This window comes from Phyllobates terribilis, unplaced genomic scaffold, assembly GCF_046119375.1.
Source record: "Phyllobates terribilis strain yellow unplaced genomic scaffold, ASM4611937v1 Scaffold_8__6_contigs__length_399053987, whole genome shotgun sequence".
Classification (NCBI taxonomy): Eukaryota; Metazoa; Chordata; class Amphibia; order Anura; family Dendrobatidae; genus Phyllobates; species Phyllobates terribilis.
The window spans coordinates 126,310,830-126,336,645 of record NW_027362768.1 but is presented as its reverse complement, the minus strand read 5'-3'; positions in this window follow the sequence as shown (position 1 = coordinate 126,336,645).

Below are 25,816 nucleotides of genomic sequence, written 5' to 3'. Positions count from 1 at the left end.
TGGACCGGGTTTCAGCAGCGGACAAAGGGTAGATTCGCCCACGGGGAGGAGTAGAGCCGGGCATCAGGTCGATTGGGCAGTCGTATAGTCTATGAGGAGGTAAAGTCTCTGCCTCTTTTTTATTGAAGACATCCGCATAAGACCAATAGGGAACCGGAAGACCGGGCAGATTGGCTGGGGTAGGAGAAGGACGGGCAGGATGAACGGGAACTAGACAAGTCTTATGGCAGTCCTGTCCCCAGCGAAGGACCTCTCCGGTCTGCCAGTCAAGCACGGGTGCATGTTTCTGGAGCCAAGGCAGGCCAAGCAATAGTGCGTGAGAGAGTCCAGGCAGAACATGAAAGGAGATGCTCTCAGAATACAGCATTCCCACCTGTAGAGTCAGAGATTCGGTGATGAGTTGGATGGGATGTGGTAAGAGACCCCCATCCACGGCGGCGACAGATATCGGTACGGCCAGAGGTTTGGTGGGAATGTGGTATTTTTCTACCAGGGATTGAGAGATGAGATTTCCAGCAGCTCCAGAGTCAAGTTGAGCCAGTTCAAAATAGCGGTTCTCTCCGCAGAGGATAGAAACAGACAGCATCAGGGATGGAGAGGGTTTACTTTTGTCTAGGGCGACCTCTCTGAGCGATCCTAGACACAGGCGTTTCCCAACCTCTCAGGGCAGGAACGGATCCGGTGCTCCTTACTGCCACAGTAGAAACAGCTCCCCTCGGCACGACGTAAGTCTTGACGGGTCTTGACCATCTTGGTCTGGTCGACCTGCATAGGCACAGGTGAGTGTGCCTGGGGAGTAACAGAGGGAGTGACGGGTCTCTGGAAGGTAGGGACTAGACATGGAATCCTCCTCTCACGGGTGACCTCCCTAGCGCGCTCCTGGAACCGGATGTCAATCCGGGTGGCAAGTGTAATCAAGTCGTCGAGAGTGGTAGGAATGTCCCGACCGGCGAGTTCATCCTTAATACGGCCGGACAGACCCTCCCAGAAGACGGACACCAGGGCGTCGTTATCCCAGGCCAGCTCCGAAGCAAGGGTACGGAACCGTATGGCATATTGGCCCACGGTGAGACTCCCTTGACGGAGGCGTAGCAGAGATGAGGCGGATGAGGTCTTCCATCCGGGTTCGTCGAAGACCTTCCGGAAAGCCGTGAGAAAGGCTGGCAGGTCGGACACCAGAGGGTCTCCTCTCTCCCATAGAGGATTTAGCCAAGCCAGTGCCTCTCCCGTGAGATGGGACATGATGAAGGCTACTTTGGCCCGGTCTGAATTAAACTGGTGGGACTGGTGTTCAAAGTGCAGGGTGCACTGGTTAATGAAGCCCCGAGCTTGAGCGGAGTCGCCTCCAAAGCGAGGAGGTGCAGAAAGCCGGATTCCAGAGCAGGATACTATGGTATTGGTGGGCAGCGGAGCAGCCGGGCTGCGAGTCATGACACTAGCGGTGGTTGCTGGTGGGGCAGTCAAAGTGTCCAGGCGAGTATTGACATTCCGCAGGTGACCCAGGATGGAATCCTGTTGGGACCTCTGTCGGGACAGTTCATGACAAAGGTCCGAGAGCGAGGGAGCTTGGGTGCCACCGGGTTCCATGGCCCCAGCAAACTGTAACGGGTCTGGGAGGCGGAACCTCTGAGCAACTTATACAAGGGGGTGGTCCTTGTAAGGAAGCGGGTGGCGACCAGGGAAGACAGGCAGGCAGTCACAGCAGGTGACCGGGACAGTCTCTGGGTAAACGAGCAGGAGGTCACGGCAAGTGACCGGGACAATCTCTGAGTAAACAGGCAGGAGGTCACAGCAAGTGACCGGGGACAGTCTCTGGGTAAATTTTTATTAACAGAAAGCTAAAAATCACTGGTGAAGGTGTGGTTGGACCAGGAGGCACGAGAACCTCTAGTCCTGTAGTTATAATCTCCTACTCATAAAACACTGATTTTATTGAAACAGTAAAACACAGACTAGTAAGTGACACATCACTGGAATCAGGGTTCTCTCAAATTACATAGCAAAAACCTGGTGACAGATTACATTTAATCAATATATAATGTCTCACTAATTCTAATAAGTCTATAATTATTAGTAAGATGTCATATTTTTAACTGCTTTGGTAGGAAACTATATGCACATCATGTTTTTTCTAGCCTACATTACATGGTGACAGCCTCAATTCTAAAGTTTATTTCATCTATCCTTGTGTCCACATTTGCTGTTCTGTAAGTACAAAACTTCAGACCTTTTAACCCAAACCAGCTACAGATTCCTTGTGTATTTAAAGGCTTTTAAATATAAAAAATAAGACACATACACAATATATTGGTTTGCAGTAGATTTATCTGGTAATCATTCCAGGGGTATAACAGTGAGGAAAGTTTAGGTAAGGTTATATTTTTTTTTATACTTTTTTTATGCTGAAAGGTAATCTAGAGATAGTCGTTGATTTGACAGTGAAGATTTTCTTTGCATCCTTCATTGATTCTGATGCCTGTAATGTTAAGAAAAAGATATATCACATTTGCATTACTATCAATATTATTTATCATATGTAAATAAACAAAATAAAACCAATGTGGTTAAATTAAAATTGCAATTATATAGTAAGTGACAAAAAGAAAGGGCTTAAACTACTGTAGCAAGAAAGCAGTGATGAGGCAATAAAAGAAACAAAAAAGTGTAAAAGACAAGAAAATGCAGAGTGATCTGGAGAGTAAATAAATAAAGTTTAGCTACATAAATAATAATAATAAATAATAATAATAATAATAAAAAGTTGGCCATTTTTTTGCTCTTATTTTAATTTTGCTGCTCTGGAATGATTTATTTAAATCTGGCAAATGTTTTTAACAATACAAGCCTTTTTATTTAATGCTCAATTGTATGGTCTTTATAAGGGGGTGTGGCTGACAGGATCCTCTGGGGTGTGACTTTAGGCTGCTCTGCATTATTACCCCATGAGCAAGGGGGAGAAGTTTCATAAATATTAGCACAAAATAAATAAAAAAAATGAATATTCAGAGGAGTAGCAGGTGTGAGATATAAGAAAAAATGGGCCACTTTTGTTCTCATGACAGGTCCTCTTTATATGTCACCCGTTCCGGGGGATGAGAGACACATTTTTTGTAACTATAATTCTAAAAAATATCACATTTTATAAATTCATGTCAGACGCTGAGATTAGCGTAAGACTGAGGAGGCTACGACCCCCGACACTACCCTGATAAAGTTTAATGTTGGTCATAGACATTATATTACCTGCACTCAACTTTCTAAGGACGGTAGAATAAAACTTTAATACTTACGTTTCTTTTTTTTTTATTTTCTCTAAAGTAGCGTGTGTTTGAGCAACGCAACTGTCTTTTTCTGTTCGGAAAGGAAGAATATATATTTCAATAAGATTAATGTAAGCGATTACATTTTTTTTCAAAAATTAGCTTCACTGTATCCAACACTAATTCTAAAACATTATATAGTACTTTACAATGATATTGTATGACATTTCTTTTATCCATTTTATTTCTTATACCGTGTTAATTTGTAAATCTACTGTTGCATTTACATTGCAAATGAAAGACTGCTCCTATACAGTGTCGTTGATAGAGCGCCTCCATACATACAGTCAATCATTTAAAAGCTAAAACAAAGGACCATTGAGTGGCCAAGTAGCAGCAGCTTGCAAGACACTTGTCTAAATTAGCAGTTTAATTGCCACATAGCACTTAGATCCTACATGAAGACTGAAAGTAACTCTATTTACACAGGGAAATAAGTGAGTGATAAAGTTAAATGAGTTGGATGCATTTTCAAAGCATGTACAGGCTCATCAACACTGAAAGAAGGAGACGAGACAAAACCTAAGACAGAAACAAAACAAGCATATCCCAGCTGTAAGTAAATAGTAATAATACATATAAATAACATAGGATACTTAGTAAACACTGTTTTTGATGAAAAAAAAAACCATCTCACCGCAACAAGGTGAACCCAACCGGGAGGGTCCTATCCTCTTGTATTAAAACCTCACCTTGTGTCAGATGACCTCAATGTAGATATGGGCAGAGCAGAACCAAGGTCCGACTGTTCAGACACCTGGTCATTGGAAGCTATATAAATGACATGCCTACCCCAAAAAAGGGACCACACTACTGTTTGTAGCATCCCAATTGTGGTACACCTTGACCCGGTGGAATGGCTTTTACGCTTTTTTTGATAAAGAACAGTGTTTACTAAGTGCTCTATGTTATTTAGAAACTATAACTATTAAATGCTATTACTATTACTTACATACAACAGGGTATAATCTCATTTTGTTTCTATCTTAGGTTTTGTCCATGAAATGGCCACAGTGTGAACATGCTCCCATACGTCTCATGTATACCAACTTATGCTCCAGCTCCTTTCTTTAGTTTTACTGATAGGAAGAGGTCTGTAGAGGAACCCTCTTCTACTAACTTAACATGTGTTATTTCAAGTGATTTTCTATGGAAGACGACTTCTCTAAAATCCAATGTTAAATGTAAAAGAATGATCAAATTAACAGCACATGAAATCTAAATGACAAGAAGTAGCTAATACAGGAGGAATTCTTGATCTCACCGCAGCACATAAAGTGCCAGCCACTAATCCTGTAACTGGTTCACTAGTCTGTAAAAAAAGAAAAAGTAGCATTTTAATCCTATTGAATAAACCATCTAAAACGTCTGAAAACTTAATTTCATATAGCTATATTCCCAATATCACATCTGAAATCTCCCTCCAAATACATAGTTAGGATGTACGTCACTCTGTATAAAAATACGGCGCCAGGATAGGAAACCACTCCATATACTCAACAAAGAAAAGATCTGGCACTCATCGAGTTTCAGAAAATAATATCAGAAAACGTATAACGTAATAAATCTGATGTCATTTTTCTCCCATTTGATGAGTGCGGGATTCTTTCTTCAAATACAGCAGCTGAAAAAATGGTTAATTTCAATGTTTAAACTCATTACACTAAATTGGGCGGCTACAAAAAAAATGGAGACATCTGGGTTATTCATTATTAGAATCTCATCGTATTCTTGATTGAGCTACGTCCTACGCACTTCAGGAATTTAATTATATTTAATTAACAAATGGGCCAAATGTTCCACTGTTCTTATGTAAACTGCCATTAAAAATGCTTGCCATTCATATTCAAAAGGAAATGATAATACGGCATTGTTCAGAAGTCTGATTTTCGCATACAAGTGCTATCTGTGGTTTTTATATGTCCGTGATTTTTAGCGGACCGAGTGGTCTGTGGACAATCGTGGAGACATGCCTGTATTTGAACCGGTAATGCAAGTCTAAGGGTTCGTGAAAAAATCTTACCACACTCAGATGCCTTTCAAGTGCAGTCCAATTTTTATGGACTGGTGTAAAAGTAGAGAAACATTTTTTTTTCTCCTCGTACGTGAAATACAGATGACACTCGGACCATATTCTGTTCAAACTCTGATCAAAGGCTGATCAAAATAATTGGTCCAATTTTCTTGTACATTAGAAAAATGGACATTTTAACGAGGCCTAAGGCTGGTCTCATTTATCTGACATTAATGGTCGAAGTACAGACCGCAATGTCCAGACCTGCTTACCACGCTACTAACCTCAGCTCGGCAGTCTCATTTATGCCTGTGACCGTGAATGTCAGATGTGTGAAACTAACCCAAGATGAAACGTAGATAAGGAATTTTCATATTAATTACCAGAATTTCTTCAGTAAAATCAAGTAAGAGATCATTGATAACTCCGGATGTGTCAGAGGTGATTCCCTGAAAAATATTATTGTGATACAAGTAATTTCTTTCAGAAGGTTAAGTAACATGTTCATATTAAATAAAAACAACAACCATGTAAATGTCAAACATGCATAGCCCAGGATTTTCTGCATCTTCCTGAAATAAACCTTCTTCTCTAGCATTTCTCAAGCATTTATGTCTTGCCATTTTCCTCTATCTAAAAGGCAATGCTTTACTTTCTTTGTCTTGTATTGTGCACATAAAGCACCACTCCATTGTTTTTTTTCTTCCAGTGCTGGAGAGGCGCTTTAAATCTAAGCCTCCTGTCCCCGTTCTTATACTCACCTTCTGGCTGCTTCACCTTTTACCGAAGCCATCTTATGAGAGCAGCTTCTGACTGTCCAGAAGTCATAAGTTACGTAACAAGCTCTCAATGCAAGTCTATGAGAGCCAGAGCGAGGCACCCATACACTTATATTCAAAAGTGACCTCCAATGCGCTCCAGTAGACACCAGAGTGCTCCGGCAGGTCACTTTTCTGGAGACGGCCCAGAGCGACGCTGGAAAATAATGGAGGGAACGACAGGTGAGTTTGAGACAGGAATCAGGAGAATTACATTTAATGCACCACTCCAGCAGTGCAATAAAAAAACGCTGAAGTGGTGCTTTAAGCAAAGATAGGCTTGTGCAAAGGTAAAAAAGGGAAATAGATGATGTGGGATGTACACAGCAGGATGCTCTATATAGTTTTCATTTTAATGCAATATAAGTCAGAATATGATCAAAGAAAAGGACAAAAAGGAAGAGATCTCTGGGACTTGTATTTGTATTTTCTGTGCTTAGTTCTTTTAGCTTTCAGCAGTCATTGTCAGTTAGCGTTAAAGAAACTAACTCATGGTATATATAGAACATATATATAGAACATATATATATATAAAACTAGAGTTTCTTACCAAATTTTCTGTAGACAAAATGTCTTCAAAGCCACATTGCAATTCAACCTTAAACACAAGTAAAGCAAAGATATTAGTAGGTTTTACATTTAGGCAAGGTGATGATTAGTGAGACTAAAACAGTATACATAAAAACTAAATTAGCTACTGACATGGCATGTAATATTCTTTTATAGGTAGTTACATATATATAGTCATAGCATTATTATTATTATATATCATATATATGTATACAATGTATATCATATCTATACTATGTTTATCATGTGTGTATGTATATATATATATAGATATAAATATACAGTACAGACCAAAAGTTTGGACACACCTTCTCATTTAAAGATTTTTCTGTATTTTCATGAGTATGAAAATTGTACATTCACACTGAAGGCATCAAGACTATGAATTAACACATGTGGAATTATATACTTAACAAAAAAGTGTGAAACAACTGAAAATATGTCTTATATTCTAGGTTCTTCAAAGTAGCCACCTTTTGCTTTGATGACTGCTTTGCACACTCTTGGCATTCTCTTGATGAGCTTCAAGAGGTAGTCACCGGAAATGGTCTTCCAACAATCTTGAAGCAGTTCCTAGAGATGCTTAGCACTTGTTGGCCCTTTTGCCTTCACTCTGCGGTCCAGCTCACCTCAAACCATCTTGATTAGAATCAGGTCTGGTAACAGTGGAGGCCAGGTTATCTGGCGTAGCACCCCATCACTCTCCCTCTTGGTCAAGTAGCCCTTACACAGCCTGAAGGTGTGTTTGGGGTCATTGTCCTGTTGAAAAATAAATGATGGTCCAACTAAACGCAAACCGGATGTAATAGCATGCCGCTGCAAGATGCTGTGGTAGTCATGCTGGTTCAGTATACCTTCAATTTTGAATAAATCCCCAACAGTGTCACCAGCAAAGCACCCCCACACCATCACACCTCCTCCTCCATGCTTCATGGTGGAACCAGGCATGTAGAGTCCACCCGTTCACCTTTTCTGCGTCGCACAAAGACACGGTGGTTGGAACCAAAGATCTCAAATTTGGACTCATCAGACCAAAGCACAGATTTCCACTGGTCTAATGTCCATTCCTTGTGTTCTTTAGCTCAAGCAAGTCTCTTCTGCTTGTTGCCTGTCCTTCACAGTGGTTTTATAGCAGCTATTTTACCATGAAGGCCTGCTGCACAAAGTCTCCTCTTAACAGTTGTTGTAGAGATGTGTCTGCCGCTAGAACTCTGTGTGGCATTGACCTGGTCTCTAATTTGAGCAGCTGTTAACTTGCGATTTCTGAGGCTGGTGACTCGGATAAACTTATCCTCAGAAGCAGAGGTGACTCTTGGTCTTTCTTTCCTGGGGCGGTCCTCATGTGAGCCAGTTTCTTTGTAGCGCTTGATGGTTTTTGCAACAGCACTTGGGGACACTTTCAAAGTTTTCCCAATTTTTCAGACTGACTGACCTTCATTTCTTAAAGTAATGATGGCCACTCATTTTTCTTTATGTAGCTGCTTTTTTCTTGCCATAATACAAATTCTAACAGTCTATTCAGTAGGACTATCAGCTGTGTATCCACCAGACGTCTGCACAACACAACTGATGGTCCCAACCCCATTTATAAGGCAAGAAATCCCACTTATTAAACCTGACAGGGCACACCTGTGAAGTGAAGACCATTTCCGGTGACTACCTCTTGAAGCTCATCAAGAGAATGACAAGAGTGTGCAAAGTAGTCATCAAAGCAAAAGGTGGCTACTTTGAAGAACCTAGAATATAAGACATATTTTCAGTTGTTTCACACTTTTTTGTTAACTATATAATTCCACATGTGTTAATTCATAGTTTTGATGCCTTCAGTGTGAATGTACAATTGTCATAGTCATGAAAATACAGAAAAATCTTCAAATGAGAAGGTGTGTCCAAACTTTTGGTCTGTACTGTATACATATATATATATATGAACCTTAATACTAAAACTGCAGAGATACATTTATGTAAACCCAAAGCTATTACATATATATATATATATATATGTATATATCTATAAAATAGTTTTATCGTATCATTACTATATATATTCAGCTCTGGCTAGGCATAGCACGCGTGCGGGGTCACACGTGCAATAGATATTAAGTGCAATAGTTTAAAGTGCTTTTAGCAGTTACACAATGGCATGAAGCTGATTCATCTGTCTCCACACCCTCCATGCACAAGATAACTGCACTCGATACTTGATTATTGCACTTAAACATACGGGCTGATGACCGGATCATGCAGCTTTATATGAAAATCTCTATTTATTATAATTGCCAGACCTGATATAACAAGCACTTTTCACCTAATGTGTCCCCCCATTTCCTTGTAGAATGTAAGCTTGCGAGCAGGGACCTCACTCCTAATGTAACTGTTTAAACTGTCTTAACCTGTATTGAATTTATTATCTATACATGTCCCCGCTTAATTGTAAAGTGCTGCGCAATATGTTGGCGCTATATAAATAAATTATTATTACAGAAATATTATATCATATACTGTGTATATACACATACAGTGGGTACGGAAAGTATTCAGACCCCTTTAAATTTTTCACACTGTTTCATTGCAGCCATTTGGTAAATTCTAAAAAGTTAATTTTTTTTCTCATTAAAATACACTCTGCACCCCATCTTGACTGAAGAAAAACAGAAATGTAGACATTTTTGCAAAGTTATTAAAAAAGAAAAACTGAAATCTCACATGGTCATAAGTATTCAGACCCTTTGCTCAGACACTCACATTTAAGTCACATGCTGTCTATTTCCTTGTGATCCTTCTTGAGATGGTCCTACTCCTTGATTGGAGTCCAGTTGGGTTTAATAAAGCTGATAGGACTTGATTTGGAAAGGCACACCCCTGTCTATATAAGACCTCACAGCTCACAGTGCATGTCAGACCAAATGAGAATCATGAGCTCAAAGGAACTGCCCAAGGAGCTCAGAGACAGAATTGTGGCAAGGCACAGATCTGGACAAGGTTACAAAAGAATTTCTGCATTACTCAAGGTTCCTAAGAGCATAGTGGCCTCCATAATCCTTAAATGGAAGATGTTTGGGACCACCAGAAGTCTTCCTAGACCTGGCCGTCCAGCCAAACTGAGCAATTGTGGGAGAAGAGCCTTGGTGAGAGAGGTAGAGAAGAACCCCAAGATCACTGTGGCTGAGCTCCAGAGATGCAGTAAGGAGATGGGAGAAAGTTCCACAAAGTCAACTAATACTGCAGCCCTCCACCAGTCGGGCCTTTATGGCAGAGTGGCCCAATGGAAGCCTCTCCTCAGTGAAAGACATATGAAAGCCCACATAGAGTTTGCTCAAAAACACATGAAGGACTCCCAGACTATGAAAAATAAGATTCTCTGGTCTAATGAGACGAAGATAGAACTTTTTGGTGATAATTCTAAGCGGTATGTGTGGAGAAAACCAGGTACTGCTCATCACCTGCCCAATACAATCCCAACAGTGAAACATGGTGGTGGCAGCATCATGCTATGGGGGTGTTTTTCAGCTGCAGGGACAGGACGACTGGTTGTAATTGAAGGAAACATGACTGGGGCCAAGTACAGAGATATCCTAGATGAAAACCTCTTCCAGAGTGCTCTGGACCTCAGACTTGGCTGAAGGTTCACCTTCCAACAAGACAATGACTCTACTCACTCAGCTAAAATAACAAAGGAGTGGCTTCAGAACAACTCTGTGACCATTCTTGACTGGCCCAGCCAGAGCCCTGACCTAAACCCAATTGAGATCTCTGGAGAGACTTGAACATGGCTGTCCACCAACATTCACCATCCAACCTGACGGAACTGAAGAGGATCTGCAAGGAAGAATGGCAGAGGATCCCCAAATCCAGGTGTGAAAAACTTGTTGCATCATTCCCAAGAAGACTCATGGCTATACTAGCTCAAAAGGGTGCTTCTACTCAATACTGAGCAAAGGGTCTGAATGCTTATGACCATGTGATATTTCAGTTTTTCTTTTATAACAAAATTTGCAAAAATTTCTACATTTCTGTTTTTTTCAGTCAAGATGGTGTGCAGAGTGTACTTTAATGAGAAAAAATTAGCTTTTTAGAATTTACCAAATGGCTGCAATGAAACAAAGAGTGAAACATTTAAAGGGGTCTGAATACTTTCGGTACCCACTGTATATATGTATATGTATATAAATATATATATATTATGTATAATATGTATACATTATGTATAATATGTATATACTATGCCTTAAATATGTTTATGCATATATGTGTGTGTGTGTGTGTGTGTGTATGTACACATATATACAAATGTAGAAATATATATTTATGAACCTAATACTAAAGCTACATAGACGTATGGATTTCAATCTTACCAAAGCTTGTCTTACTTTTTCGAGATCAAACTGTGAAAAAAAAAATATGAATATTAATAAAACTTTTAATTAAGACAGTGATTTAATTTAAATTACAATTTTTTTTCCAATTGATTTTCTTGGGTATTGATGGTTTGTGCGATCTGCCCAGTGGTTCTTCTGATGTGAATTGTAGTCAGCCAAGGATTTTGCTAGAATATTTTTGGTAACCAAATTGAAGAAAAGTTAATAGAGGACTCGTGTCCGGTCACTTGTGCTAAACATCTTCAGCCCTGAGTGGCCTAGAACGGCAATGTGTCATTCACGTTACTGGTCTTGTTCATCATTTTCAACTTAGAAATTTGATAAAATAAGGAACACATTTGATTCATTACCTCACAATAACCTTTTAGTAGTTTATTTTTTAGAACCTGAAAGAAAAAACAAAAATATTAGTCAATTAACCTCAAAAGTTTGCAATGTATTTTAGCACATATATTCTTCACATGAGCTTTATAGTTGTGTTCTCTAACATTAAGGCTCCGTTCCCATGATGAGCTTTTGGAGAGTTTCTGATGCTGTGTATTTTTGCTGCATCAAAAACGCAGCGTCTTACATTTCCAGCAAAGTGGATGAGATCTATAGAAATCTCCTGCCCACTGTGCTTTTATTTTGCTCAGCATTAAACTGTGCATTTTTTCTAATCCACAGCATGTAAATTTCTTTTGCAAGTTCCCTGAGTTTTTTTGTGCAGATTTCCCCTATAGACTGGCATTATATGGGGAAAATCCGCAGGAAAAAAATGCACATGTGTTGCTAGTGTGCGGAAACTCAACTCATCAAAAAATACATGTAATCTACACTCATGTATATCAATAAAGGTTTGTCAAAGAAAAAAAACTGAAAGTATCAAAATCAAAGCAACTTTATTTAAAGCATATTGTGACACATCAGAAAAAAGACAAGAAAAGCAGCATCAAAAACGCATTAAAAACACATGTTCAAGAAAAAGCACAAAAATGGGCAATTAAAAAAATGCAAGAAAACTCATTTAAAATAATAGGTGCAGAAATTCTGCAGCTTCAAAAACTCACAAAAACCTCATCGTGAGAAAGTAGCGAAAGAAGCAGAAATCTAAAAATGTGGCTGATGTGACCTTATGATTGCAATCATAGGTCATCGTATCATTGCATTTAGGACTCTTTCACATGTCAGTGTCTCCGGTACGAGTGTTGACAGTTTCCACACGTACCAGAGACACTGACACACGCAGACACATTCAAACCAATGGGTCTGTGTACACCTCAGTGTGCTTTTGCGGCAAAATGTCCCACACAGATGACATCCGTGTGTGTCATCCGTGCGACACGTACCGGCGCCTGCCAATGTCGCTGTTCCCAGGCGCCAGTGCTGAACACTGCCCTCATCATGGTTCCCTGTCGGCGCTGTGATCACCACTAGCAGGGACCATGATGAGGGTAGTGGTGTACTCTCAGTGTCCCCACCTGTAAAATTAAGAATAGAATAATAAAATCCTTATACTCACCTCTCCTAGGTGTCCCCCGCTGTCCTCCATGCGACCGCTGCTGCAGAGGATCGGGGGGGAATGAGCCGCTCCAGAGCTGCGCTCAGTGAGTGACAGGACACTGTCCTGAGCTGCAGCTCCGGAGACGCTCATTCTCCCCGGTTCCTCTGCAGCAGCGGGGACCTTATTTTCTGTGTAACCATTGCTAATAATGGTTTAAATACCACGATCATCTGAGCCTGCTCAGTCCATCCCCTCACACACAGTTTAGACGTTTTTACATAATTTTGCATGAAAGGGTGTGATCATCATAACAGGTTAAAATGCTTGTAGGAATAATGAAAGAACACAAGAGTTTTTATATACTTGCCTTCTTCTCTACAGGTGTTAGCACAAAGTGATTGTATTGTGGTTATGAATCTTATTTTCTTGACCAGTCAAGCGCAGAATTTGTGAAACTTTTGGCTATGCTAATATTTATTACATTAAACAGAAATGTAAAATTAGAAAAGATTACATTTTATTTGTAAATATTCACCTCATTAACCTTGCCAACAAGACCCTGAAAGAACAAAAGAAAAGGGAGATAAGTTTGCGTCGTTACCTTATACTTTTGTGTAAATTCACATTAACACTTGATTTAAGTATGACGCTTCTCACTATGCACAGAAGGATGAAGCAGCATTGATCCCACAAGACCTATAATCTATGTCCAGTCAATAAAAATGTTATGCGATGACCAGGATATTGGGAACAACCTGGTCAGATGTATATCGCATCGGTAATGTGGATCATATTCATTTGCAGTAAATCCTAATGCCATAGTAAAATTCAGAGTATTACAGTAAAAGTTCCTACCGTGATAAAGTTTTTCATACATTTTGATTTCAAAGCGGATCCTTCCTGTAAAGAAAAATAGAGAATACATTTGGATATATCATTAAGAAATGAGCGACTATGTTTGAAATTTATCTTTACTTGAAAGATTGCTTGATAGACACATTTCTGATCGATTTCCTTGGTCCCTCAGCTATGTGTGACCAGGACATAATAGAGAAAAGATAATTCAATTGTCTGATATGCAGCATTGTAGCAGCATAGACTAGAGTATTCCTATCTGCCTCTTACGGCCGCTGCCCCACTATCTGTATTCGGTCAGTATTTTTTCTCAGGAGTGGGAGCCAAAACCAGGAGTGGGTGATAAATGCAGAATTGGTGACTTGTTTCTATTATATCTTTTCTCTGGTTGTTCCTCACCTGGTTTTGTCTCCCACTCCTGAGAAAATACTGACAGAATACTGACCAAATACTGATAGTGGGGCCACGGCCTAAGGGGGAATTTGCAGATTTGAGAACTTGTTTGCATCGCGTGAATTATTGGCCATGTCATGTCTGGATTTGCTGACGCTATTGCAGGTCATGTGTGTGCCTGTTCACATTATCTGCGTGTGCATACGGGCAGCACATTGACTGGAATTATGGATGGTGTGAATTAGCCCCACTACTGGTTAATAGGAGCATTTAGTCAGATTTTTCTGCTTTTTAACTGCAAAAAATCCACTGTAGGAGACAACTACTGCCGGAAAACATACGGAAATATACTACACAGTCCAATAATTTTAATAGTAAGAGATATTTATTTTAAACTTTTTGAAAAGTGAACTCATTATTAGCAATTTGAGAATAGTAACTGTTCTTCATTTAAAACTTCCAGACTAATGAGGAAAAGCCAATTTTGGCATAACTTGTATTTTATAAAATGGTTTTCCACTTTCAGGTTCCTCCTTCTAATGATCAGCGCTGTGTAAAAATAATGAAATCAGAGGACACCCTCCCTGGGTCCAGCGCTGCCTCTCCTCTGCTGCTTCGGTCTCTGTATTTCGGCTGTAGTGCTATTGTCACTCTGCTGCAGCCAATCACTGAGCTCAGTAGGGTATGCTGAACTAAGTGATTGGCTGCAGTGGTAATATATTCTGCAGTTGTGACATCATCACTCTGGAGAGCCTGTGCTGGTTCCAGGCAGGTATCTTAGCATCTGGATTTACACAGCCATGGAGCTGTTCATAATCAAATGTAACATATTGCTATTAGTGCTGCTACTGCTCTTTGCTAGAAGATGCCATATCTATACCTTCCTTTTGTAGCTCTTATCTTATGTGGCTGCCATTGAGATGCATTGCATCTATAAGGAGCAGAGCACTGGGGATCCATCCTACCATTAAACCAGTCAATTTTTTTGCTGGAGAACTTCTGATTTGGGATAAAGCTCCATAAAGAATGTCAAAAAGTGGATTGGAAAATTGTTCCTGGCATGAAATCTGAAACTAATGGTGGGTTCACTAGTAATCAAGACTCACGGTTTGATGGATCTTCTCATAATACATTGTTTTGTCATGTATTATTTTTGGACATATGTCTGATCACTACTTAAATTATTTTTTTCCAACACACTTGGTTCCTATAAAATTCCAATGTTGTGAAGAATATGCAGTGTTCATATAGCAGCACAATTTATTGAATTCATTGTGAGAGTAGCGCAAAACAAATGTTTGTACTTGCTGATAAAGTAATGTATTAGATAATGAACTTACTAAGCTGCATATTATGTCCTTGTAGGGTCCAATTACTTTTTGAATGTAAGTCACCTAGAGGTATAGAAAAAAATAATGTCCTTATTATCACATGTACAGCTTGCCAAGTAAGTGTAAATTAACAGACAGATTTTTGCTTAATAAAAACTATCATTCCTTTCTTTCATTCTGTTTTTATAAGGACATCTGTCATTAGATTCATGCTACCTGAACTACAGGCAGCAAGAATCAGAGCTGGACATGATAACAGCCAAGTATAACAGCCAGAAAAGTTAGCCAGAGACTATGGGGAGAGGTCTGACTAGTCCGGTGTGGTCCACGGCTGGCTGCTTCACTCACCGCTCCAGTTGATTGACAGGTCTCTCCCTATAGACATATGAGAAAAACCTGTCAATCAACTGGAGCGGGGTGGGGAGAAACAAATCAGCGGCGTCTTCAGACTAGTCTCGTCCCTCTTTATAGTTCCCGGCCAACTTATCAAAATGCAAGCTGTAGCATTTCAGAGTAAAACATACCTGATAGCAATTGCACAGTCAAGCTTTGGTTCATGCTGCCTATTGCTCAAGCAGCATAGATCTAATGACAAATTCCCTTTAGCATCACACCATTGTAACACTTGAAATAGAACAATACATTATATTACATCATTACAGTATAAATATGTACTTGAAAATAAAATGCACATGTCAACCATCCTTTATTAAAGGGGTTTTGTATTTGGGCAACAGATTGTAAGAATTAGAGCTCTCTGTGGTCCCTCAGCTGAACAAGCATGTATGACAGGGGGTATCTATTTCTTCTATTGCATGCCAGAAGTTCTCTGTTGAAAACTCTGTTGGGCTCATTCAGACGTCTGATTTTCGCTTACCAGTTCTATCCGTGTTTTTAAGGATAGGACTCATAATAGTCTATGGGGCCATTCACATGTCTGATTTTTTTCCGAGTGGTCAGCAGAAAATATCAGAGACGTGTTTGATTTTGATCCGAGGGTCGGATCATAATCAGCAATGCAAGTAAATGGTTGTGTGAAAAAATCGCAGATGGCATCTCGGACTGTCAGAGTGGAGAAGGTGGAGATTTTTTTTTTAAATTTCTCCATGTAGGAGAAAATCGGATGACACTCTGATGAAACACTGATCAGAGTCTGATCAGAATAATCGATCCAATATTCTCGTAAGTGAAAAAAATTGGATTTCTGAATGAGGCCTTAGGTCCCATAGATCCAATGTAGCATGCAAATTTTGGAGGGTCTGTTCAATGAACTCTAAGGAGAACTAAATTTATAATTGTGCAAGTTGTTAAAATGTTTTAAAGGGGCAGTCACAATTGTTAAAATGCTTTTCATAGGTAAAATTTCAAAATGCTTGTAGAAACAAACAACTTTGCGATTTACCTCTTATTAAAAATCCTCACCACTTTCAAGATCAGAAGTTTTTTTTAATTTGACAGTTTACTGCTTATTGTCTAGGTTACCGGACACCTCTCGAGTCTATCAGAGGCGGTCGGTTTTCAAGGAAAAGAGGGCACTCTTGCCCACTGTTTGCACTGAAGCTGGTTGGATCCATTACGATTCAGTGCCACTGTGCTCCTCTAAGAGTGGGTAGTTAACATTGCTATTAACCTGGACACCTTTAAATGCATTAACAAATATAAATATGAGCTGTGTGTAGTAATCCAGTGAACTGATACTTATGTCTAAGCGCCTGTGAATCGGTCTAGTAATTATGTATATTACTAAGTTACTTTTAGAACAATAGTAAACACAACTTACCACAATTTCGGACTCCTGCTTGAGCGTATCCTAAAAAAAATAGACTTTGATTACATAGGGTGGGAACAGTATAAGTAATATTGTAATTTAAGCTTCTAAAATATGGCAAATTATGTTAGGTTAATGAGCATGTCATGTAGTTTTAGAACTCAAGGAAAAAAATGAAAAAAATTATTTTTTTATCTAGGAAGTGACAATTCCTAAATCCCTGGCAGTGATTTTATTATACATGTTCTCTATGTCCACATATGTCTACAAGAAATCCTTGCTACGCCACCTGCTTCAAGCAACTTAAACGATAATCCCCCGTCACTAGAAGTCTGTAGACCCTCCTAAATGGAAGAATAGTTCACAGAAATAGATGCGGTCCACCGTATGGAGAAGCTGATAGCTCAAACACCAGCAGAAATGGGCTCAACCGCATCTGAATGGTTTCACTGGGAAATTTTCCTATCCTCCCTATTTTATCAAAATATCCTGAAATGATCTATATCTGTTCCCCTTTGCACCTAATTCTGCCCACGAACCTCATCATCCTTTATGCTCAGATATCTCATCAACTTTGGCACATAGTATGCTTGATTACTGTTCGATAAATCCCCATGGTCATATTCCAAACCACTTATTCTAAAACTCCCAACCTTTATCGTTCTCCTACCCCTGTTGTATCCCCTTCTCCACTCTTCTCAAGTTTGTTGTTATGACTAATTGGCTATGTGCCACCAAGTTTCTCAGATTTTATGTCTTGGCTCTTTTTTAATGAGTAATTTGTATTTAAATGTCAACATCTCTTGCTCATTGATTGTAACAGCTTACATATATACATATTTATACCTTTGTTAAAAAAATAATAAAAACATTTAATTAGAAAAAATATATATTTTACTGCCTCTTATGTGATCCTATCAGCTACTCAGTGTCAGTGCAAAGCTGGTACATATAATAATACAATTTCATCAGCGTCTATTGTGCTACTGTAGTACTACCGTTTTGTTAGATTGACACGTGGACTATTTTTTGTTGCTCACTGTAGATCATAAAACACCTTGCTTATAATTTCTGAAAGTGTATATGAAGAAAAAATAAATAAAAAAAAATTTCAAATTACTTTACCTTATATGCAATCAGTCTCTTGTTTAGAAAGTTGTCACTTTCTGCCTGATAGAGTGGTTTGTGTGGGGCAAATAATGACAGCTTCTAAGAGGTATCAGGGGATGAAGAAGACTGGAGTACGGGGGAGGTGAATGGGTAAAGTATATAAAAGAGACTTTAAAGGGGATCTGTCACAAGATTTTTGTTATGCCATTTGAGAGCAGCATGATGTAGGGGAAGGGACCCTGATTCCAGCGATGTATCACTTGCTGGGCTGCTTTCTATAGTTTTGATAAAATCACAGTTTTATCTGCTGCAGATCTACCATTTTTCTGAATATTGAGCCCTGTATAACCCCGCCCACACCACTGATTGGCAGCTTTCTGTATACACTGTGCATAGGCGGAAAGCTGCCAATCAGTGTTGGGAGTGGGGTTATACAGAGCTCATGAATATGAATGCTTCTACATTATGCTGCTACCAGATTAGTCAGCAAAACCCTGGTGACAAATTCCCTTTAAAGATTGTTATTTATGTAGATTAGAAATTAGAAATTGAAAAATAAAGGGGAAAGATCAATCTGTCCTTTAATAAGGTTTTCTAGTCAGAACAATGTGCTCATATGGACATCATACTGTGGAGTCCCTTACTTAAACCCTTTTTTATTAACCTAGAGAGCTATTGCATCCATCAGGTCCAGCTCTGAAGAACTTGATTTAAGCAAATATTACATGGCCATTCTCGCAATTCAAAGTTATCGCTGCAGATCTGACCTCTGAGCCCCCCAACCATCCTGACGAAGGGGCTCTGGGCCCTTTATGAATTGACTGGAGGTGTGCATGTTCGATTAGTCTCTGCGGGACTTTGGGAGCAAGCCAAGTACACTGCCCTTCTATTTCCAGTAAACTCAGAGACAATGAATAAGGCTTAGTGCCCACGATGCAGAAATGAAGCAGAAATTTTCCTGAGCATTTCTGCATCTCCTTGGCAGAAAAACGCATGCGGTTTTTACATGCATTTTTGACGCGTATTTGCATGAGTATTTGCCATGCGTTTTTCCAATACATTGTATAGGCAAATACGCATGCAGAAACGCACAAGAATTGGTCATGTCCGTATTTTTTCTGCGAGTAAAATCTGCGCAGAAAAAATACGGACCATGTGCACAGAACTTGCAGAATGTCATAGGAAGTCATGGGATAAGGTATGCAATGCGTTTCTGGAGCGTTTACACGCTGCAAATACGCACCAAAAATGCATTGTGGGCACACAGCCTTAAGGTTGAGCATGTGCACCTCTATTATTATTTTTACTCACTTATACAGTGCCATTAATTCTGCAGTGCTTTACATGCATTATCTGCACTGTCCCCTTTGGGGCTCACAATCTACTGTACATTCCCTATCAGTATGTCTTTGGAGTGTGGGAGGAAACTGAAGACCCTGGAGGATACCCACACAAACATGGGGAGGACATACTAACACCTTGCAGATGTTGTCCTTGGTGGGATTTGAACCTAGGACCCCAGTGCTGCAAGGCTGCAGTGCTAACCACTGAGCCACCATGCTGCCCTATTCATACAGCATTATGTAGAGCCCCATTTTCGGGATTGATAAGTGTCCCAAAGGTTGGACCCCCACTGATCAGTAAGTTATCCCTTATCCTTCATGCCAATATTCCATTCTATATGACCAAATAGTAAATTATAAAAAAAAAATAATTCCATGAAAATTTAAAAAACACATTTTCTTTTATGACAAATTATTTTCCTTTATGAACAAAAATACAAACTTACAACGTCTACTATATTGGGAGCAGGACAGTTTGCGGTTGTCTGTAAAATAATAAAGAAGAAAACTGAATTGATGATAACATTTCAATCAAAAAACACTATTGCAAATTAGGATCATTAGGAAAATTTACAAATTTACTGCTCTTGGCAATAAACCAATCAAGCAAAAATAATATAACTAATAATAATAATATATATAATATATATATATATATATATATATATATATAATAATAATAATATAATTGTAGCTCAACACAATTAATACTGGAATGAAACTAGAGGGGTATCAACGGGCCACTCAATACGGTGGTCTGAGATGTCTCCCAGGTGGCATTTTGCCGCTCCCCAGTAGTGGAATTTGACCATTCTTCGAGACGGTTGTTAAACTGACAGTTCTCTCATAGAACATGTAAAAGGTCAACTCCCTGCACGCAATTGCACTCACATATTTCAGATGCAAGTACAGTAGAAGCTCTGACCACTTCTGGGGTCAATGCAACGTCAGCGGCGTGATGAGGTTACCTGATCACGTTGCTGCTTTCACATCTGCTCCAGAGAGGAGTAGAAGATGGCAATGAGGAAAGCACTCCAATGGAGCTGAATAAACTGGCATTTTTTGGGGGGGGAGATGGTGCGTGTGACAGGGCAGAGTATAGAGACTGAGCAATGTGGGAGAGGACAGTATAGAGAGGGGGTAGTGTAGAGGACAGTCTGTAGGGACAGTATGGGGGAAATTGTGAGAAAGGAGCATAGTATAGCCACTGGGTAGTATGAAGGGTCAAGAAGAGAGATAGAGAGGGGGCAGTGTGGGAGGATAGGATGAGGGCACAGTTTGAGTAGATAATATTTAGAGCTGTTAAAGTGTGAGGTAGGGGGCACAATATAGAGTCTAGGCATTATGGGGGGGACACAGTATGGGAGATAGTATAAAGAAGGGGCAGCGTAGGGGGGCACTGTGAGGGCAAAGCATGAAGGGGACAGAATGTAGAAAGGGGGAAGTGTGACCCGGGGTCACACTATAGAGATTTGACAGTAAAGTGCACAGTAAATAGAGGGTACAGCATAGAGGGACTGTATGTTGGCATAGTATGTGGTGTAGTATGCAGAGGGGGGAGTGTGAGTAGTGGGTACAGTACAGTACAAAGACTAGGCAGTCTGGGGGACACATTGTGAGGGGACAGTGTGGAAAAGGGGCTCCCAGTTTGGAAAAGAGGCAGCTCAGGAAAACTTATGGTAGGGATAGTGTAGCCGTTATACCTAACCAGGTCAGACTGTGTGGCAGTTATAGATAATAAGAACAGAAGGTGTGGTGGATATGTGGCAGTTATAGCTAATCAAGGTGGATAGTGTGGTGATTATAGCTAATTAGGGCGGACAGTGTGTAGTGGTAGTTATAGTTCATAAGGGGGATGGTATGCAGGCAATATTTTATAGGAAAGGACAGTGTGGAGGCCATGTACAATAAGTGAGACAGTGTGTGGGTCATATTTTGTGCAGGGGGCATGGTGAGGGGGAATTATTTATTCAGCATAGGGCAAATAGTTTTATGCAATAGCATTATAATGACGCTGTTATTTTTAAGGGCACTGTGTCAGTGTGTGCTACAGAAGACCGGAGAAGACGGAAGTCTTCGGAGAAGTGCTGTGGATGTGAAAAGTCATCATGGTGTCTAGACAAGATGTAGAAGAAAGCAAAAAGAACGACTTCAATCAGAAGAGACATCATCTATACAGTAATTGGATGTAAATGTTAATATGGGATGCTCAGTACATCTCATTAGTACTGTGGTTCCTGTATGGTCTGCCGTCTGATATCTCTTTACCTTTGTTAAGAACATACTGGGAGTTGTAGTTTCATGTGATACAATTGTATATGGGACTGACTTGACATTGCAATTGATTGCTGTACTAAGCTTGGCGATGTATTCATGTACTGATGGTGGATCTGGTGATGTATTCATGTACTGATGGTAGATTTAGTGCTGTAATCATGTACTGATGGTGATTCTGGTGCTATATTCATATACTTTTATTGATGTGTTCATGTAGTGATGATGGTTATTGTGATGTATTTCTGTACTGATGGTGTTTCTAGTGATGTATTACTGTATTGATTACGATTGTGATGCTGTATTTCTGTACTGATGGTGGTTCTGAGGCTGTATTCCTGTACTGATATTTGTTCTGATCCTCTGCTCATGCAACAACCTATAACTTGACAGATAACGTGATACATGAATATGTTAATAAAGTAGGTGTATACTCCTGAAAATGATGTTTGGCAGAGTGCAGGTTTGCTCTGCGGGCACCATTATAGTCTATGGCACCATCGGCACATGTGTCCTAATCCCATTCTGTGGGGATTCGGATGTTAGCCCAGACGGAGCCACTGAACGAGTGCCTGAACGCAATGAAAAAGTATCCTAATAAAAGTGTTTTTTCTACATTCAACATAAAATTTCACTTTTATTGACTACTGCAGTCTCGGAATTATTTAATCCATGAATAGAATTCCTCATATGAGCGCACATTTGTAAATCAGGAGTCGTCTCAAGCACAACTGAGGATAATAATTATTGACTGTAATAATCATTACAATCAAGGACTTCATAAGTTACATCAGGTGTTCTTGAGATAAAACATATTGACTACCTGGACTGGCTAGGGATTTGATGACTTTTGATTGCATGTTAAAAATATATCAAGATTTCTGATCCACCCATAAAGTAATTTAATATAGTACCACACTTATATTAAATAGGTAAATAATTATGGGGTTGCACATTTTTGTATTTAGCTACTACAGTCTTTAGTATTTTAGAACACATCATTTAAAAACAAATAAATCTTACCAGAATTTGAGCCACAATTTGGTTTATTTCTCCTTCATCGACAGACTAGCACCATAAGAATAGGAAGTAAGGTATTGTTAGGCTGTTATTATTTCAATTATTAACATGCATTAAAATAGTTGCATTTCTGTTGTCCATCCTAATCTTATTTTATATTGCATGATCAGAAAAATTGTGTATTTTATTGGTGGTCCAATTTTATATTCACACACTGTAATGCAATGTAATGCAATACACTATAGAAAATATTATCAAAACATTTAGTAAAATAATGCTTATATCCTGAATGCTGTCCTGTGTGAAGACACAGAATAAGGAGTTAGTGAGCACGCAATGGATGAGGCTCTCAGGTATTGGATATGTTCCATCTGGGAATAACCCTTTAATAGTATTGTATCAAAATACTGTAAATGAGGACTGGGTAAATCCGCTCTACTTGAGGCAGTAAACAGGGAAATCTCATCATAGGTCCTATAGCATTTCTGTGAATGCCGCCTTTCTTAGCGCCAGTACAAGTAATTCATCAGCTTAACTTTTGATGTAAATCATAAGCTTAAGATAAGGTCCACCATGCCGTTCTGTGCAGACCCCAACCATCTGGTCACAGAAATGCCTGGCCTGTGTGCAGCTCTTTTTGCATGCACTGTAGACTCCATAAGAAAGAAAAGAGGGTTGACACACAATCATTTATGTCAAATAAATTTTAGGAGTATGGGGTCCCATTACCCCTCTTTGTTACTCCAAGAAGATGAGTTCTACATGTGGCCATCTATACTTGTAGTTTAAGTTAATAATAGGAAGAGCCATATTCACACATGGCCTTTCCCTCTCCAAAAAGCTGACTGGCTCTTTGGTACAGGTTTTAAGATTCCTATCTAATAGCCATTTAATTTTGATTTGCCGGAAATGTCTCAGATGGTGACACTCTTATAAGTTTATTTTGGCCCTTTGAAGTGATTCAATGTGACGTTGTAACCTCCGGATCAGAAAAGGTTGTGTACCCTTGCTGTAAATTTTATGCAGACTGTACAATTATGTCTAGAGGTAGACTGTCATAATAAAGCATTTATCGATAGTGCTGTGCTCTACTAATTTCCATACTTATTTAGTGATGATCATTATGTGTTTCATAAACCTAGTTTAGACTAGAAATGGGTCAATCTGCGAAAAACTGAATTCAGCAAATTTGCTTAAATTCAGCCAAGAAATTCAATTCACATTGTAAAAAAGAGAAAAAAAATATTTATCATGCTGTGATGTCTCCCAACCTCAGAGCATTATAAGCAGATTGGTGGGAAGGTGTTAAAAACAATAACATATCATACCTAGCCCCTCACCTGACCCTACCGTGCAGCTACTCACCAGTACGCCACTAGCTTCAAAAGGCACCTGATCATCTTCAGCACCAGTCTCCTCTTCATCCATCATGATGTCATATCGTGCATTGTCTGATGCATTTACGTATGGCAGTCAATGTCATGATGTCATAATATCAGAATGTGCTTTGAAGCCTATCAGAAACTCTGGCGAAGAGTGAATGTTTGATGGACTTGTACAAATTGACCTCTTAAATAATCAGATTCACTCAAATCCTCAAATTTGGGGAAATTCGAATTGAATTTGATTGGGAGAGACTTATGAAAATGCTGAAAGGAAAATCTGTCAACCTATCAAAACTCAACTTTTAATTTTCTACTCACAGTAAAAGGTCTTGTGTGAATCTAACATTACAGTAGAAAGTGACTAAAATTTGTATGGACAGCAACCAAATTATGGATATCACCCACACAAATGGTTCCTTAGAAAGTCTCCCACTCAGGATCACCCGTTACGGACACTTCTACAAGCCTGTCCGCCTGGGACTTCCATTAGCAGCAGAGTTCTGTAGTGATATTTGAATCCACTGAATGTGTTGATTATTATATTATATTGTCATTATTGTATCTTCTTATTTAATAACGTGTTGTGGGATATATAGTGAATTACCTTTCCATTGTTATCTGGGCAAGTTCCGACAATGATTGGAATAATCACTTTAGGTTTTTCCTATTAAAACACAAAATGACCTTTAATATAATACAGTTTAATATTATGGTATACACTATATACAATAATGTAAATGATCCTTTAATATAATACAGTTTAATATTATGGTATACACTATATACAATAATGTAAATGATCCTTTAATATAATACAGTTTAATATTATGGTATACACTATGTACAATAATGTAGAATTAGTACATATTTGGAGATTTCTTTAATGTTACGCCTAGAAGAAAAGAACATGCTTCACATTTAGTGACTTTTTTTTTTTTACTTAAATACATTTATTTTGGGCTAAAAATTGTTATTCCAATTGGGTTTCTTTAAAAATTTTCCATTTTTATAGCCTCAGTTTCACTATTTAGAGTTGAGTTAAAAGGTAAAATACCTTGAGGATAAGGTCCACACATTCAAGTATTTGGTCTGTGTTTATATCAGCGCTATATCCTGAAATGAAAAAAAAAGAGCAAGTTGAAAAAAATATTACAAGACCTAATAAATATAGTAAGCAAAAGAATATGCTAGCTTGATACATGTATAACTTTCACATTTCTGCATACAAACCAATATATGATGCTTGCTCAAATAAATAGTTGTGCGTAAATGCAATATTTTGCTGATACATTGTTAACTAGATAATATTAATTATTAAATTGTAGTTTATAAACATTTTACTATTGTTCTAATAAAAATCAACTCTACATTCTCTGTTACATAATCAGCAGGGCGTAAATATAATAGGTGCACCTTGGCCCTTGAGCATTGAGGGCCCAGAAGAGCCCTTTGGCCCATATGAGAATACCAATACTATCAAAAACAAATGGTAGTGGGAGCCCTATTGGAAATTTTGCACAAGCTTTAAGTTACATTAGGTTTGTAATGGAGTTGCTATTTTAACATGGTAACTATCTGCGTAAGCTAAGCTGCAGTGTACAGCATGGACTATAGGCAGAACGGCAGCCGAAAATTAAGTAGAGGCTGGCACAGGGGCGAACATATCATTGGTGCAACCTGTGCAGACACACAGGAGCCCACAAGGTAAGGAGGTCCATTTCCAAAACAGGTGGAATTCTGCATTATGATGAGG